General features: G+C 41.7%; 1 long non-coding RNA gene across 1 annotated transcript; it reads right to left on the bottom strand.

The window, feature by feature from the left end:
* Positions 1–6,020: 6,020 nt before the first annotated feature.
* Positions 6,021–9,403, bottom strand: LOC108446786. Its single transcript, XR_001862091.1, has 2 exons — positions 9,131–9,403; positions 6,021–6,463 (listed from the first exon to the last, which is right to left on the bottom strand). It is a non-coding gene; the product is annotated as an uncharacterized LOC108446786 (long non-coding RNA).
* Between the last annotated feature and the right edge of the window lie 7,118 nt (positions 9,404–16,521).

Here is a 16,521-nt window from a genome sequence, read left to right on the forward strand (position 1 = left end):
TGAATTATTCTTTTCAAAACTGGGGAAGAGACTCTTCAATTCATCTCTTAAAATGGCTGTATGCTCAGCAAAGTCTTTCTGCACCCTTCAAGCCCCAAAATCCCACCTGAAAAACCAATTTTGCAATACCAGGTTGGTGTTCAAGGGCAAGGCAGAAGGGTGGAGCTGGCAGGTGGGGGATGAGATCATTACGGAATCATTAAACTGGAAAAGACCTCCAAGATCATCAAGCCCAACACCAAACTCCTTTGCACACAGAGCAGCTCCCCTGCTTTGGGATTTAACACACTTTTAGTGTCCTGGCCACTCCACTGGGTGCTGCACCATTGCTTTTACACAAATGCACCCACACCAAACCAACCACCAGTTATAAACTCACAACGCTTTAAAGTTTATTTTTTGTATCGCAAAGAACCCAACCAGCAGAGCATAGAAGGTGACTTTGGGGAGCAGCTGAATTAATAAAGGAATGTCTGCAAGAAGATGGGATTATTTGCAGAGGGAAACAGCCAAAAGAAGTCTTTCTGTGCCAATCTAAATGGGGTCTCAGCCTGAAGCAGCAACAAGCTGCAGGGATTTCCATGGCCGTTCCTGGAAGGATAAATAATGCAGGGAGTGTGCACACACCTGGCTGGGAATCACAGCACTCCTGTGACAGGAAAACAAGGCTCTTCATGGCCCAGGGGTACCCCTGGACTGTGATACAGCAGGAAAACCTAAACTGGGAACCAGGGACTAAAGCAAACTTGGTTTGCAGGTGCAGAGTGCCAAATGTAATCGAATTTTCCACCCCTTGCCATGGGCAGGGACATCTCCCACTAGACCAGGTTGCTCCAAGCGTTGTCCAACCTGGCCTCAGACACTTCATAATTCCAAGAGGAAACTGTAGCTCTTTTCCATGGGAAGTGCACTGTGCTAGAGGTACTTAATTAATAAAAATCTATTTTTGCTGTCCCCCAAATCTCAGACACAACGAGTTTATTTTCATTTTCTTACCTGTTGGTGGAAGAGATCAGCCTTAGCTAAAGCCTGATTTTCCCACTTCTGCCCTGGCCATCACCTTGTTAAGCCTCACCCATTGCAAGGGCATTTTTATTTTTAGATTGATGCACAACACAGATGAACTTCCAATATTTTACCCCATGGGCCCAATTCACCCCAAATCAGCTTTGCTGCAGGACTTTCAGTGATTGCAGGAAGCACAGTAATGCCATGGGAGCAGGAATCACTCGCACAGGGATGCTGAAACTCAGCACTGGGCACACAATTTACTTCTGAGACTCTTTAATCTGTAGTTTCATATCTATTAATTTCCAGCCTCCCTTTGTAAGAGAGATAATTTCCTGTTTTCCAGTTTTCCAGGGATTGTGAGAGACAAACAAAGAGCAATCCCTCCCAGAATAAGGAAATGTTTACACGTAAAATTAGTATTCAGGAGCAAGAGGAGCTGCACAATCTGCTCTGCACGCTTTAAGCCAAGAAATTTCATGTGAACATTGAATTTTTTATTTTTAGTTGTAGCATTGTGCTTGAAGAATTGACAGCTGAGCTCCCTTTTGGGGATTCGGCCTTTCAGCTTTGTATACCAATTTAGTAATAAAATTAACTTTCATAGCACATTTCATGTGCAAACACTTCTAATAAAACATCAGTCTCGTTTTGCTGCTGTATCATGAAATTATATTTTCTTGTCTCACATGAATCCCCCACTTTGTAGGTTAGAGGTCAAATATTGTATCTAAAAAAAAAAAATCCATTAAAAATGTCAATAATTAGAGAGGCACCAGAGTTTTTAAAACTCTGGGCGTAATTTTGATCATTTTCCTCCCAGTGTGTTGGTAAGAATTAATTCAGTTCAATTAACATCCCAAACTGAAAGCACTGATAAAACACTGATAGGGAAATATGAAAAATGATCCCCAGCTGCAGTCGGTTGTACGGAAAAAGCTGAATGAGGAACTGAGCTTCTAAAAACAGGTTAATTTTTTTTTTTTTTTTTTTTTTTTTTTTTTTTGGAGTAGTATTGAATTATTGAATTGGATTCCACAAGTGCAGCCTGGATAATGGATTCAGGAGATTCAGTCCTGAAGGATTTAGCGGAAGATCAGATAAATACAGGCAGAGACATGAGGAGAAATATTCAGATTATCACCAAGAGCTTCCAAGCAAAACCTTGTGTTTAAAGCCAGGTGAATAGGGGACAAACTGAAACAAAGAGATGGATATCAGCTGCTCAATTAGACAAAGCCTTAATTTTAATGAACTTTCCAGAACCACAAGTGGTGCTAAGGACCACAGCAATTTCCACCAGCCAGGATCTAATGGGTTCGGTGAGAATCTTGCCTTCAGCTCTAAAGCTTCTGAGCATTCCCACCGTGTCTGAGCCCATTCCAAACCTTTCCAGAGGGTTTATTTTAAACACTTGGGCTTTCTTTTCCAAATCCCCACTGCAGAGCGGGCTGGCAGAGCAGTCACTGCTGATAAACCCAGTTGAGGGCAGTTGGATTTGAGCAGGAATATTTGCAAGCCAACACTTTAAGACCACTTTAGGATTATCAGGGGATACTTTCCATTCTTTCGTGGCAAACTGGAAGCAATCAGAGTTTTCCTGCTTCCTAACAAGCTGTGTAGGAACTAAAGGTAGCAGCTACTCATGGAGCAAAGGCTGAGCAGTGAGAGGCAAACACACACTTTGGAAGAAATAAAAAAGTATTTCAGAGTAAAATTTCTCAAGCAAGACCAGGAAAGATTTATAAGTCCATGGATTTATTGCAAAGGAACAACTTTGCTGGAATTCAGGGGCTCTTTTCAGCTGCAGGGGGAGAAAAATGGGATTTATTTCTTTAGGGTAAACTGAAAACAAAGAACATAGAAACACCTCCTGTCCACACCTGAGCCTGCAAAGCTCTGCTGGAAACTTCCTTAGCTCATCATTTGGATAAATGTCTGTAATATTGCAGACAGAAGAGGAAAAAGGTGACAGTGGTTTCCTCTCCCAGTGCCTGGATCCAGAGAGGATATTCCAGGGGCAGCACATGTCCTGCATCCAGTGGGCATCAGTTGGTCCTTCCCAGGTGCAATTTCTTTCTAAAACTGTATTAATTTATTAATTTGGGCCTTCTAAGTCATGTCTAACATTGTCGTCTCCATCCCAATTCCTTGGCATGCAGATCCCAAAAGGTTTAATCCATAATCTAGCACATAAAAAAATGTTCTAATGAAAATATCACCTGCAGAGACTGCCCTAACACATAAATACTTGATAAGTTGCCTGTTGTGAGTAATTTGTTTTCAAGTAGCTCAGGAATTATCCTTTGGCCTCCGTGGGAATGACCTGGGAATGCCTCCAGAGCAGAGGGAGCTGCAGTGGGATTCTGCACCTCACTCCCAAAATGCTTCCCTGTGGCTTAATTTTCAGTTTATTCAGGTGCAGAAAGTTTACAAGTGAGGGTTCTAAAATTCAACTTGAAAAAGTGGCAGCTTGCCCTTTTCACTCTCACTCTGGACCTCCTACAAATAATCTCTCTCTCCGGCTTTTAATCGTTTTTATTTTGATTATTTTTTAAACAGGTCCATTTAGGAATATTCACCAGCTCCTCTTTATTCTTCTGAATTGAATTTGTTGCAATGCCTCTAAATGCTTATTGCAGATAGCTCTGCATCATTTCAGCAATTAATTGCTTATTAAACTCCTGGTTTGCTGGGAAATACGTGGAAGATTTCTGCAAACGCTGATGTGGGTGATATTTGCTGGCTGCTGTTAGAAAATTGACAGTAATGATTTCAAATTAGAAGCCACTGAGCCAATTCTCACACAGAAAGAGGCCTTAAAGGTCCAGGAAGTGAATGTTCAGGGCTGTTTCTGCCTCTCCACAAGTTTCAACCTGCCCAAAAATACTCAAAATTCTATTTTCTCTGGAAGAAATATAACCCTGTCTCTCTGGTTCATTACAGCGCATGAAGCAGGAGAAAAAACCCTCTATTTATGGATAATAAACTGGTTTATTGTGCCATTAGTTACTCAAACTTCAATTAAGAGCAGATTTTGCTGAACCCAAAGTGGTTAACTTTGGAGAATTAATGATATAAATCTTGAGTCTCAGGCAAGCAATGAGATCTTAAACTGGAGGAATAGGTCTTTAGGATATAAAGCTGAAAAAAACTTCCCAAAGTAATTATGACACAATTTCTGGAACATTCTCAACGTAGTTTTTATATCAACAGTGACAAATAATTTTAAAAAACCTGGTTTTGCATGGTTATGGTGCAAAATCTATCACATATCATGAAATCTCGGAGCCAGAGAATGGTTTGGGTTGGAAGGATCTAAAATATCATCAAATTCCAAGCCCTGCCATGGGCAAGGACGCTTCTCCCTAAACCAGGTTGCTCCACCCAGCCTGGCCTTGAACACTCCCAGGGATATAATTTCCATGTAATTTCTTCCCACTCTGAGGACTTGTTTATCCTGGTGGAAATAAAACAAAAGCCTCTCTCCTGCTTTTTACCCTCCTCTGTAACAATTACTGCCTGCCTACCCTCAGTGAGTGTTTCTCACATTCCCTCATGCTCCAAACAGTGGCAGAGTCAGATATTTAGAGGCAGTGGAGGATCTAGACGTATCACAGCCCTTTTAATTGCATGTTCACCTGAATTTAGATGAAGATGAATAATGGGATGTCGCCCATATCGAATTCAAATGAGAGGAACTTATCCCACCAACGAGTGAACTCTGTCTCCACAGCCCAGCCCAGCAAGCAGGAGTGATGGGACAGGGAGAGCAGCAACTGGGAGAGCCCCAGGTAGTGAATTTGCCATCAGAAATGCAGCTCCACGTCTGACAGGACCACTGGATGATGATTTTTATTAATTGGGAGACCCTGTGGTAGCCTGAGTTAATCAGTGGCTGAGCAGCTCCCAGCTCCCCGCCAAGGGGACACGGAGCAAGGAGGAGCTGCACTCAGTTAAAGCCACTGTTAAAATGTGCTGTTGTCCAGAATTTGTTGAATTGCACAGAATTAAACCCAATCCTCAACATTTCCACACATCACAAGTGTTATTTTCACAGCACATTTGTGCTACACACGGTGATGCTTCCTCCTTCCACACAGCACCATTAATAGAGGAGTTGTAATGAGAATAAGTTGGATTAATGAGAACTAGAGGCTTTAGATTAGTAGAGAAATAGATGCACTTTATGTATCTCTGATAATGATTTTTCCAATTAAATTTTCCATCACAGTTCTTAGTTTTGATCAATTAAATTCAGACACCCAAGGCCACATTATCACAATGTTCATATGGCTTCATTTCAGTTCAGTTGCAGTTTTACCACCAGAAAAAGAGGCCTCTGCAGGTGCCGGTCCAGGAAACTGAGGCAGAGAGAGGCAAAAGTTCCCCTGAAAGATCCCAGCTCCTCCTCATCCATGGTTAGGAGGGAACTGGGATGTCTGGCTCCCACTTCAGCCATACAAGAAAGGGATTTGCTCCTAAGCACAGCCACACCAGTGTTGCTGATTTTGCTTCTTCCTCCTGTATTTTTTCCCTTCTTTAAAGGCTGTTTTACAGAGGTTTGAACATCAAGAAAAAAAGTTTACATTTCAACACTGTTAAATACTTGACAAATCCCCAAACCCACGGAAATTCAGCTTTGAGCCTGGCAATCCAGACTGACACTCCAACCTCGCTGCCACAGCCCCCAAACTCCCCTTGCTTTTGTGCTGTAAAGCCAGATCTCTTACTTCACTAAATGCTGCTTTTTTTGTAGCTAAATTATAGTAACGAGTGCTCCAGTTTCACTAAACCCCAGTACCTACAAGATTTGGATTACTAAAATGTAACCTAAATCCTTTCTGCTGCTGGTGTGTGCGTTTGAAGATAAGTAGCAGGGTGAGCAGGCTAATAATGGCTTGGAATCTCCTCTGGATAGTTCAGCACATCTCTAATTTCACTGCAACTCTTTTGCTCATTAAATTTAGATGAAAGACCAAGACATCTATTTCTTGCCTGCTTTTTCTTGCTTTTTTTTTTTTTTTTTCCTTGAAGGTATTATGAGAGTTCTGTTGTATAAATTCTGAAATACAAGTGAAAAGTGGCAGCCACTGTAGCAGATGAATTGGGGTTGTATTTCCAATTCTGATTGATTATTGTGGGAATGATGCTGGGCCACAATAATTAAAGACACAGTACTGAAGGAATTAAGGTAAAATTGGGCTTCTAACTCACCCTGCTGTAGATGTGGGGTTAAAACAGGTATTTATTATTTGTTTAGGATAATTTTTATGGCATTTCTGCCACTCAAGTCCTAATTACAATAGTCTTTAAGTGGAAAAAACTCAATCCCAGCCTTTTCTGGCAGTGTTCACACCCAGCCAAGCCTACCAGAAAGCAAAGACCAGAGTGAGCACAGAAGGTGCTGTTTGACCCTTTCCCTTTTGGATTCATCCAGCAAAATGGACAGAACCTGGAAAAGAAAAAAAAGGCAATTAAACAGAAGGGTCTGAGTGGGGCTGAGATTGAGGCATTTAAATGGTGAACGAGCAGCTCCTGCACTCTGGAAATTTCTGGCTACACTTTATTGTCTCAACCACGTCTTTGCTCAGCTCTCACCAGGGTTTGGGACCAGTCATGATGTGAGTTTTCCAGGGAAAAATACATTTTTTGGGAATAAGATGGATGATGCAGATGAAAATAGAGAAATGCATTTTTAAAGCGTGATAAAAGCTTTCTAACGAGCAGATGAAACAGGAGGCAATGCTTTTTGTGAGTCCTAGCTTGCCTTAACAAGATAGGAATTAGAGAGGATTCCTGGTGAGGATTTGTTTATGTCAACAGAGAAGTTAATGAGAATTAAATCTTGCTGGATGCTCTGCTGGAAACCAAACCCTAGCTTGGTTACTGGAGTGTAAACACACCCAAACCCCACCGTGCTGGGTGATCCCACTGAGCATTCCCATCCTGCTCTCATCCGAGTCCCACCCGCTCAGCTCCAGCCATCAGCGAGCAATTTGCCCAAAACGGGAGGAATTGAACCCAGGCTTGGGAGCATCAGCACGGAGAGCTCCAGGGCTGGGTTTGCCTCTCCTCAGCTGTTGCTCATTAATGCTTTACTCAATTTCCGAGTCTGGCACCTTTCTCCCTGCATTTGAGGGATTTGCCTTCAAAATAATTTTAATATTCAAGTTCCAGAGGTGTTTGCAGCCTCTGGCTCAGTTGACATTTACTTGTGAGAAACTCAGCTGAAGCCACTGGTAATTTTTATGAGGTGTTGGCATTAATTTTCTCACTGTTCTGCCTTGTTGCTCCAGTTTGTAGATCCCAACATTGCCTAATTTCCCCCCTTTTCACTCACACTTGACAGGTTACTTATTGTTTATTGACTGTGGGGAGTTTACTCTGTGATTTTTGCTTCCTTGGCTCTGGTATCCATCAAAAAGACTTAATTTAGTTTGTGGAAGAGTGTTTATCTGACCCTAAATCCTTTGTTCCATGTCAAACATCCAAAGAAATTATTGTAACCTTCAGCACTTAGCTGTTAACAACCTCTGTACACTTTCATTTCTGATTAGAAGGGATGACGGAAATGGAATAATATAATAATTTGCTGAGTGAGAACTGTGTAAAAAAATGTTCCCTCCCCTTTTCATCTCCTATTCCTGTGCTCACAGGTGAGGGAAATTCTATTTCCGGGAAAAATCAACGCTGATGAGTGCAAGGCTTAATAAGAGATGTTTTAAATATGTATTCCACATTTAAAAACAATGTCTCAAGTTTATTATTACAAGTATCTTTTCCAAGGTTATCATCTAGCAGCTGAATAAAGAATAAAATCATAATGATGGGAGAGCAACATGATTATAAAGAGGAATATTAATAAATACATTAAGATCCAGCTGAAGGCTTGTGTCAATAATTACCTTCACATAATAACAGTGCTGATGTGCTGTTGCACTCCTCGTACAGACAGGTATTAACACTTCATTCCATCCACATTTATGGGACCTGCAGTAATTGCAGGCTATAAACACAGCTGCCAGCTTGGACTGGTGGTAAATTTATGTTCTAGGAGATGAACTGTGGTGGCTCTGAATGGCTGTGAGGGCATCCTGTGGGAGAGTCAGGAAAGGCCTGAGGTCTTCCTCACATTTTTTTTCTTGGGTCATAGAATCACAATGGTTTGGGTTGAAAAGAATATTAATGATCATTTTCTCCCACCCCCTGCCATGGGCAGGGACACCTCCCACTGTCCCAGGTGGCTCCAAGCCCCAATGTCCAGCCTGGCCTTGGACACTTCCAGGAATCCAGGAGAAGCCACAGCTTCTCTGGGCACCCTGTGCCAGGACCTCCTCCCAGGGAACAATTTCCTCCTGATATCCCATCTAATCTTACTCTCTGTCAGTTTGAAGCCATTCCCCCTTGTCCCGTCCCTCCATTCTCTCATAAATTGTCTCTCTCCATCTTTCTCACAGACTTCCTTAGGTTTCCCACTCACCATTTTTATTTCTTGCCAATCCATGGCACAGAAAATATTGCAGAGGAATCTCCTACAGTGGGAAAAAGTTGGGACTCTGTGATTTCAGCAAAACCTCACTGTCACCTTCCTGCCAATAACATGCAGGTTTATATCCTCAACCCTCAGTCTTGGTGGTCTGAAGCCTTCCTGCAGGAAAATCCTGCTATCCTTTGGGAGTTATTCCTTCTGCCAAGTCACCTCTGTGAGCAGACACTGGGGTGGTTTGTTGCAAGAAGTAGCTCAGGCCTGATCTGGGTCATTCCTCAGCTCAGTTTGAGACAAGCAGAGCTTGCCCAGCTGTGGAAATGCCAAAGGAATTTCCACAGAGCTTGGAAAAGATGAGTAAAACTGGGATTGATCATACCATCCCTTCCTTTGGGATCTTAAAACTGTGGCATGTGGGTAGGGAATACAGGCACTGCCTTTAGAAGTGGCCAGCTTTGGTTTAGCTCCTGGCATTAGCAGAAAAAAAAAGAAAGGAGATAGCACTGGATCACCAGGAAATATTCCCAGACGTGTGCTTCCGGCAGGTAATTGCAATTCCCTGGAACGTGGTAAAGCAAATCAATGAAGAGGATAAAGAAAATATAAACCCTGAATTTATATTGCAGCATTCACCTGAAATCAGCAGAATCCTGTCCAGAACTGCCTGTCCAGGCTGGGTCAACACCAAAGCTGCAGGTTTTTCTGGAAATAAAAAACAATTATAAAAAACAGTTAAATGGTGAGGTGTCCATGGTCTGGTCATCCCTTTCCAAGACAAAATTCCATGTCTTGCATGCTCCACCTTGAGAAACAGGAGGAATCAGAGCTGATTTAAAGTCCTGGCTCTGTAGTGGCTCTGAAAAGGCAGTGAATGTAGTTCTTAATGACAGTAGATGTTCGTGTGGGTAAAGATTTCTCTTTCACCTCCAAGAAGGAATTGGATGAGGGTTAAAATCACAAAATAACAGAATTAAGGTTGGAAAAGAACTTTGAGATGGAGAGAAACCTTTTACAAAGGCATGAAGGGCAGGACAAGGGGGGATGGCTTCGAACTGCCAGAGGGCAGGGATAGATGGGATATTGGGAAGGAATTCTTGGCTGTGAGGGTGGGGCACATCATCCTCTGGCCTTCATCTTTAAAATCTATCCCAGACCCCAAAAGTTTTGCTTCCCTGAGTGCTGTTAAGCACTGAGACCCTTTGTGACTCTCAGAGAGTTTTCCCATTTCCTTTTCATCTCCACCAAGCTTGAGGCTTCACGTAACCCGTTTGAAATGTGTCACCAGAGAGTTTATTTGGCTACAGGCAGCGTTTTCATGATGGGGCTTGGTTTTTCCTCCAAGCTGATAAAAATGGAATTAGCAGGTATTAGCAACTAGATTAGGCAGGAGGCATTAACAACAAAAGAACCTGTTCAGGTTCATTGAAGCAGATATAATTCTCATCGCAGGTAAAGTATTTTTTTCTCAATAAGTTGTTTATTTGCATTGCTTTTCAGGTATTATTTCTTAAGAAGTTAATTCTTCTTAAGCACAGTTCAGTGAACTCGAGAACCTGCCTTAGACTTTTGTTCCTGCAGAGGAAACCCTCCCCATCCTCTCCTTTGACTCCCAGATAAAATGTCTGTATTCCCTAGAGAGCTTTTTATTCAACTTCCACAACAGCATCATTTCCAAAGCCTCCAGAGAAAAAGGAGTTACGGAACAGCAGCTGCAAAAAAAGCATGTTCAGGCTCATCACACGGGTGGAATTAGTGCTCTGCTGAATTTCTCACAAATTCTGGTAAACCAATGACTTCAGATATCACAACACTGTGGCAGGAGTTGTAAAAAACTGGTTCTAAAACTGGGATATAAACTGGTTTTCCCAAAAGCGTTTTGGTCTCATGTTTGCTGGTTCAACTGTCACCAGATAAAGGAGTGTTCGAATAGTCCCTACTCAGGATGTAAAAACACATGGAATCCCACCCAAATTTAAGGACACAGATAATGAATTCCTTTGGTTGTGACATTTCTATCTTCAAATCTTCTGTACAATATCATGAAAGTGAGACCATCTTAAAATCAAACGAGCTGGAGGGCGACTCTAAACTGGGAATGACACATTCACATTTTTCCTTCAAGCTTTTAAGCATCTCCAGTAATAACTAAAATATTTCTGAAATGGTCTGACCTTTAGATTCTGTTGGGAAAAAAAAAAGGCTTCTTTTCTTTTGGCCTCCAGGCAACTTTCAGTATCAAATATCCTGTTGTTACAACTATTTCTAACATCATATTATAAGTGAACTCCGAGAGAAATTAGCCCTAATGTCTAAAATGAAAATATTTTGAAAAACTCTTGCAATTTACGTAATAGAATACAAGTAGAACTTTTTTGATCCAGACCTTCAGCTTTGAGTGATTTCTGTCATGGGACTGAAAAAAGCTCAATGGGAAGGTTCCAAGCCCTGAGTAATTGGGTTATGAACACCCTCAGAGAGATTATTTGGTGGTTTTTTATCTGCATTTCAGCCACAGCAGTCATTGAAATATTTTTCCAAGACAGCTGAGAATGATGATTAAAATAGGCAGAACGTTCATCAATATTTACCAGACAAATATTTCTCAGAAGATCAACAAAACTGAAATGTCAGATTTTGATAGATGTGTTCTTTTCAGCGCAGTGTCTTTGATCTGACCTAATAAAAGGAGGTGACAATCCAATGAATTAGGGTGATAACAAATTCATGTGTTTGTTGTCATTACTACTGAAAAATGTGGGAATGAAAGCAAGAACTTCCTTTGATTTAATTACATTTCTGTAACTGGGAGCTGCGTTAACTGTGAAATCATCAGACCACAGATTCTCTGAGTGAAACGTTTTTGTTCATTTGAGTCTGGATAAGTGTTGGAGATAAAATATTCCATTTCACAGTGTTGTCTTTGGCCTCTATAATTTGGAGGGTTGATTAGTGGAAATCAATAACCTCAGTTACCTGGTCATGGTCTGAAACTGCTCGGGGTAATCACTTGAACCCAGAAGACAATGGAAATAATACCTGAATTAGAGAGAGCTGTAATAAGTTTGTCTTTACGAAAGAAAAGAGGACAAATAGAATACTGAATTCTTGAATAAATAGAAGCCAAGCACCAGAAAATGTATTAAAAAAATACTAACCAGCAGGATATTTGGACTGAGATCTTCAGCCACTCTGGAGCATCAGAAGCTGGACCAAGCCCAGTTCATGCAGCAATGCTGCTCCAGTCTAAAGCACTGGGCCAACACTGGGAACTGGACTCCAGAATTTGTTAATATTTGTTAACTCCCATAAACAGGACAGTTTGAATCAGCCTGAATACACAACTGCAGTATTTAATGCCTGCTCTGGCTTCTGCCCTGTCAGATGAGACTTGCCCATGGTTTTCTTCACCAGAGCTGTTTCCTTTCCTTTTAGACCAGTGGTGCATATTCTTACTCACTCATATTTACCTATTTTTCTCTCTCCACTTTGTTTCTCCTCTTGCTTCTAGATTAAATTACAACCAAACTCTTAAAATATTATCACAACCTGGCTTTATCACACAGATTTTCAGTGCAGGTTCTTCTCCGTGACCATCCCCAGTCTCTACACTGTAATTTTTTTTTATTTTTGAGGGAGGTATTTTGTTCCAGATGTTTAACCCCTAATTTTTAATAAACACAATGCCTGGTTAATAGAGCAAAACCAGAAACATCCAATGACAATCTTGATCTGACAGCCAGAGCTCCTAAAACCTTGTTAGCTCCTCTCCCAGGAAATCTGGGAGCTGGCACCTGCTGCAGGAGCAGCTGTTCTCCCCCATCTTACAGATGGCTGTGGGAAAGGAAATCAAATCCCCACTGCCCTCAGACCTTTACTGAAAACTCTGCAAAATCCTGAGCTGCTTGGAAGCCTCTCCAGGACCAGGCTGGGCTTTTGTATGGACATGGGATTTCGAGGCATGGCCGGATCCCGTGCAGGGCACAGGTGGCACCCACAGCTCCTGTCCAGGAGCCAAACCCAACCTTCCTGAGAGCCAGAGCATCCCATATATAAAAATAAAAATATCATCTATATAAATATCACCTATTTCTACACATAACACAGAGAGAGAACTCTTGAAATAGAGTTTATATTCTCTCTATGAAATAATTTTTATAAACAGAGAAGATCGATGCAAACTATCTATAAAAATAGTTCATGTAAAGGCAGAATTTCTATGTAAACTATAAAAGTAGTTTATATAAAGAGAGAACAACTGTGTGAACTACTTAGGGAATATAAGGAGATATATATAAATAGAATAAACTATATATAGATTGTATAGAGAGAACTTTCTTAATACACACTGAATTTAAGTACCTGAAAATAGAAGACCTAATCAGGAAAGCTGGTTTATAAAAAGAATTCAATAGTAAAATTGAATTTAGTGACACAGCAGCAGCTCAGGTGGATACATGGAAGTCTGAGACTGCTGGGAGTTAAACGTTGATAAATGCAGTGTGGGCAGGTTGGAATTTTGGAGCGTGGTTTTCACTGGAGCAACACAGGACAGGTTGGTTTAATCACATCTGCAAGGTCTGAGAGTGTTCTTCATGGACTGTGCTTCAAAAAGAGCCTGATTATAGAGGTCCTTTGATGGATCTAAATGTCAAAAATCCGTAATTTATGAACTCATCTGTTCAGAGATCCGTGCTTCCCCAGATTACGTGCACTAAAGTGACCATACCCCAAGTAATTCCGCTCAGGTTCTGGCAGATTATTCCTCTGAAGAGCTGAGAAAACAAGTGGTGGCTGCTGCTCTGGCACAGGGAACAGATGTCTGCCATGCACTCCTGCACATCCTAACAGGAAAACTTGGATTTGTCATCAATGATGGATCATCTCCGTGCTGCTCTCCAAATGCGCCTCTGTCACAGCTTGGTGAGAGTGGCCTTGAAACTTTGAAACCTTTAGCAGGTGAGATGATTCACTGTGTGATGGAGTGGTTTTTTTCCCTGAGATGATCTTCTTCCAGCTGAAGGAATAAGAGCTTCCTTGCTCCTTCCAGCTCTCCCATACTGTCTGCAACAGGCACTGGCACCATCCCATAAGGACAATTTCCCCTTGCAAAACTTCAGACACTACAGGACAAAAGAAGTCTCTTCTGTCCCTTGTCCATCTCCTTTTCACTCAGGCTTTTAAATCCTAGAAAAGTTATACAGTGGCACAAAAGGTAGATAAAAAGTGGAGAAACAAATAGAATATGGATGCAAAATAGAAATAATGATATCACAATGTAATCACAGAATCTCAGACTGCTTTGGGCTGGGAGGGACCTTAAAGCTCATCCAGGCACACCTTCCACTGTCCCAGGTTGTTTAGAGCTCCATCCAACCTGGCCTCGGACACTCCAGGGATCCAGGGGCAGCCACAGCTTCTCTGGGAATTCTATTCCAGGGCCTCCCCAGCCTCACAGGGAAGAATTTCTTCCCAATATCCCATTTTAACCCCACCCTCTGGCAGTGGGAAGCCATTCCCCCCTTTTCCAGTCACTCCATCCCTTGTAAATCCTCTCTTTCCATCTTTCTTGCAGCTCCTTCATGTACTGGAAAGTCACAGTGAGGTCACTCCAATGCTTCTGTTCTCCAGGCTGAACAATCCCAACTCTCCCAGCCTTTCAGATTTTTAAGAAGTCATTTTGGTGGGTTTGGTGCTGAACATTGGAAAGGAAAGATCCCATACTCCAGCTTCAAAGATTCCAACGGCACTGGCACAATATCCAGATGATTTTCTGAGGAGGTTGAGAACACATTTGTGGTTACCTAAAGTGACCACCGTAAATCACAAACCCCAGCAGGGAACAACGTCAACTTCCTTATGCTCTGTAAATGTATTAAAATCCACAAACCCAGCTGACTTTTAAAGGGTTGGTCATCGAGCAGTTGGGCTCAGAGGCAAACTGGCTCCCAAAACAGATGGCTCAGTAACTTTTTATCTCCACAGAATTTACAGGCACATAAAATTAAGGGTTGATTCTGCAGCCAACACCCGGCCCTGGATGTGGTTTTGTAAACCAGCAGCACCTTACCCAGTTTCCCATTACTGAGGAGCCAAGAGCAGGGAATTTTGCTCCAGTTTGAGCGGGAATGGTGCATTCCCAGAGCAAATTCTGATGGCTCTGTACTGGTGCAGGAGCAGAGCTCTGCCTGGCCCTCAGTTTTCCTGCAGACACCAGGCACAAGATCTTGATTCATTTGAGGGAAAAGTCATTGCCTGTGGTCCAGGGAAGGCTACATTTGTCTCACTGCTGCTCCTCAGTAAAAAAAACCTGGGCAAGAGATGAAATAAAGCCTCTTTATTTCTGCCATCACCAGCATGCACCTTTTGGTTGGTTTTTATTTCCTTTTTTTCCCTTGCTATGCACAGCTTTCGTCTCCCAGCTATTAAATCCCAAAGTTAACACCCAGAACTTCAGATTTCCATGATCAACTCCTTAAACACTTCCCAAAAGCCAGGATCTTATTGACCAGACGAGTATTTAGTTCATGCTCAGCACTGCTAAGCCTCAACAATACCTTTGTCCTTGCCTGGGCAACTCAGCACTCATTAAATCAAGGTCTCCGTAACTAAATAGACCTGGGCTAAGTGTGGATATGAACTAAATTACTTGAGCAGATAGAAGAAATCCAGGAAAAAGCAGATAATTGAACCTAAATCCCACAAGGATGTATTACAGCCCTAAACATTCAGATCCTTCCTCCTCCTTAAAAAAAACCAAAGAAATGGGACATCCAGAGCTATTCCACTTCTGTATAGATTTTCGTGCTGGGAGAATTTAGAGCTGTATTTAACCCAGCTTTTCCGAGGTCATGAAGCTGCCTGACTGTTATTAGGTCGGGGGTGGTGTTTGTTTTTTTTAAACTGGTTTAAATAATCTTAATAACCAGAGGTGGGGATGTTGAACACCCTCTCCAAAGCGCTGTCCTGTGTTATAAAGAGCATCCTGCTGCCATCTGGGTGCAGGAGAGAGATTGCAGGGTGTATTTTCAGTCTGTTTTTACAGAAAACCCAGTTTATATTTGTCCATATTTCCTGTACATCATCCAGCTCTTCCTTGCAGGGTTAAATTGGGGCTGTTCCAAACCAAGCAATAAAAAGAGCAACATTTTCCTAGGAATTAGAAATCTAAGAGCCAGATGAAACAATGGGCAGTGTTTGTATCAAAATGTGCATTTTTCAATCAATCTGGCAATTGGAGAGGAGCACTGGAGAGTTTAACACTAACGAGGCTGAATAGAAGGAGAAAAAAATCTCATTTCTGAAGGTCCCACAATATTTTGCCCACTGGCCTTATACTTCCCCTGGAAATGAGAGGAGAATTTATACAATTTTGCCAAACAAATGCTCTTCACACGGTGCAGAAATACTTTCTCTACAGAAAAAAAGGGGCCATGCTTGTCTCTACACTGCATTTTTTATTTCACTTGTAGTGAAATTCCCTAAGGATGGATGGGGCTCCAGCCCCTCCCTGTGCATGTGGCACTTGGGGACTTAAGGTTTAATGGAACATGGTGGAGCTGATGGTGGATGGTTGGATTTGATGACCTTAAAGCTCTTTTCCAACCTGCATAATTCCATAATTCTATCTTTTCATACACTTACTTGTCCTAAAATTATCCAGAATCAGAGTTAATACCTAAACATTAGGAAAACATCCTAAAAATGGATGCTGTTAGAAGAAAAGTAATTCTACAGAGTAAACTCCAAGCCTCCAGCAATTTCCAGGTGGGAGAACTCCTGAACAAGAAGCCGTATTTGATATTAGCAGGTGGCTGATATTGATTACAAGAGGGGGAAAAAAAAGCCTTTTGATAACTTTTATGAGGTTTTTAATCCCTGTGGGTTTTTTGCCTCAAGTCAAAATACATTCTTTTCAAATGTACATCCAGACAAAAAAATCAGGATGGAATTTAAACTAAATAAAATCTCAAATTATGGAGCAATAATTCAGGTGAAGCAGAAAAGTTTTCAGCTAAAACCAGCTG

Source organism: Corvus brachyrhynchos, unplaced genomic scaffold (genome assembly GCF_000691975.1).
Source record: "Corvus brachyrhynchos isolate BGI_N302 unplaced genomic scaffold, ASM69197v1 scaffold544, whole genome shotgun sequence".
NCBI lineage: Eukaryota > Metazoa > Chordata > Aves > Passeriformes > Corvidae > Corvus > Corvus brachyrhynchos.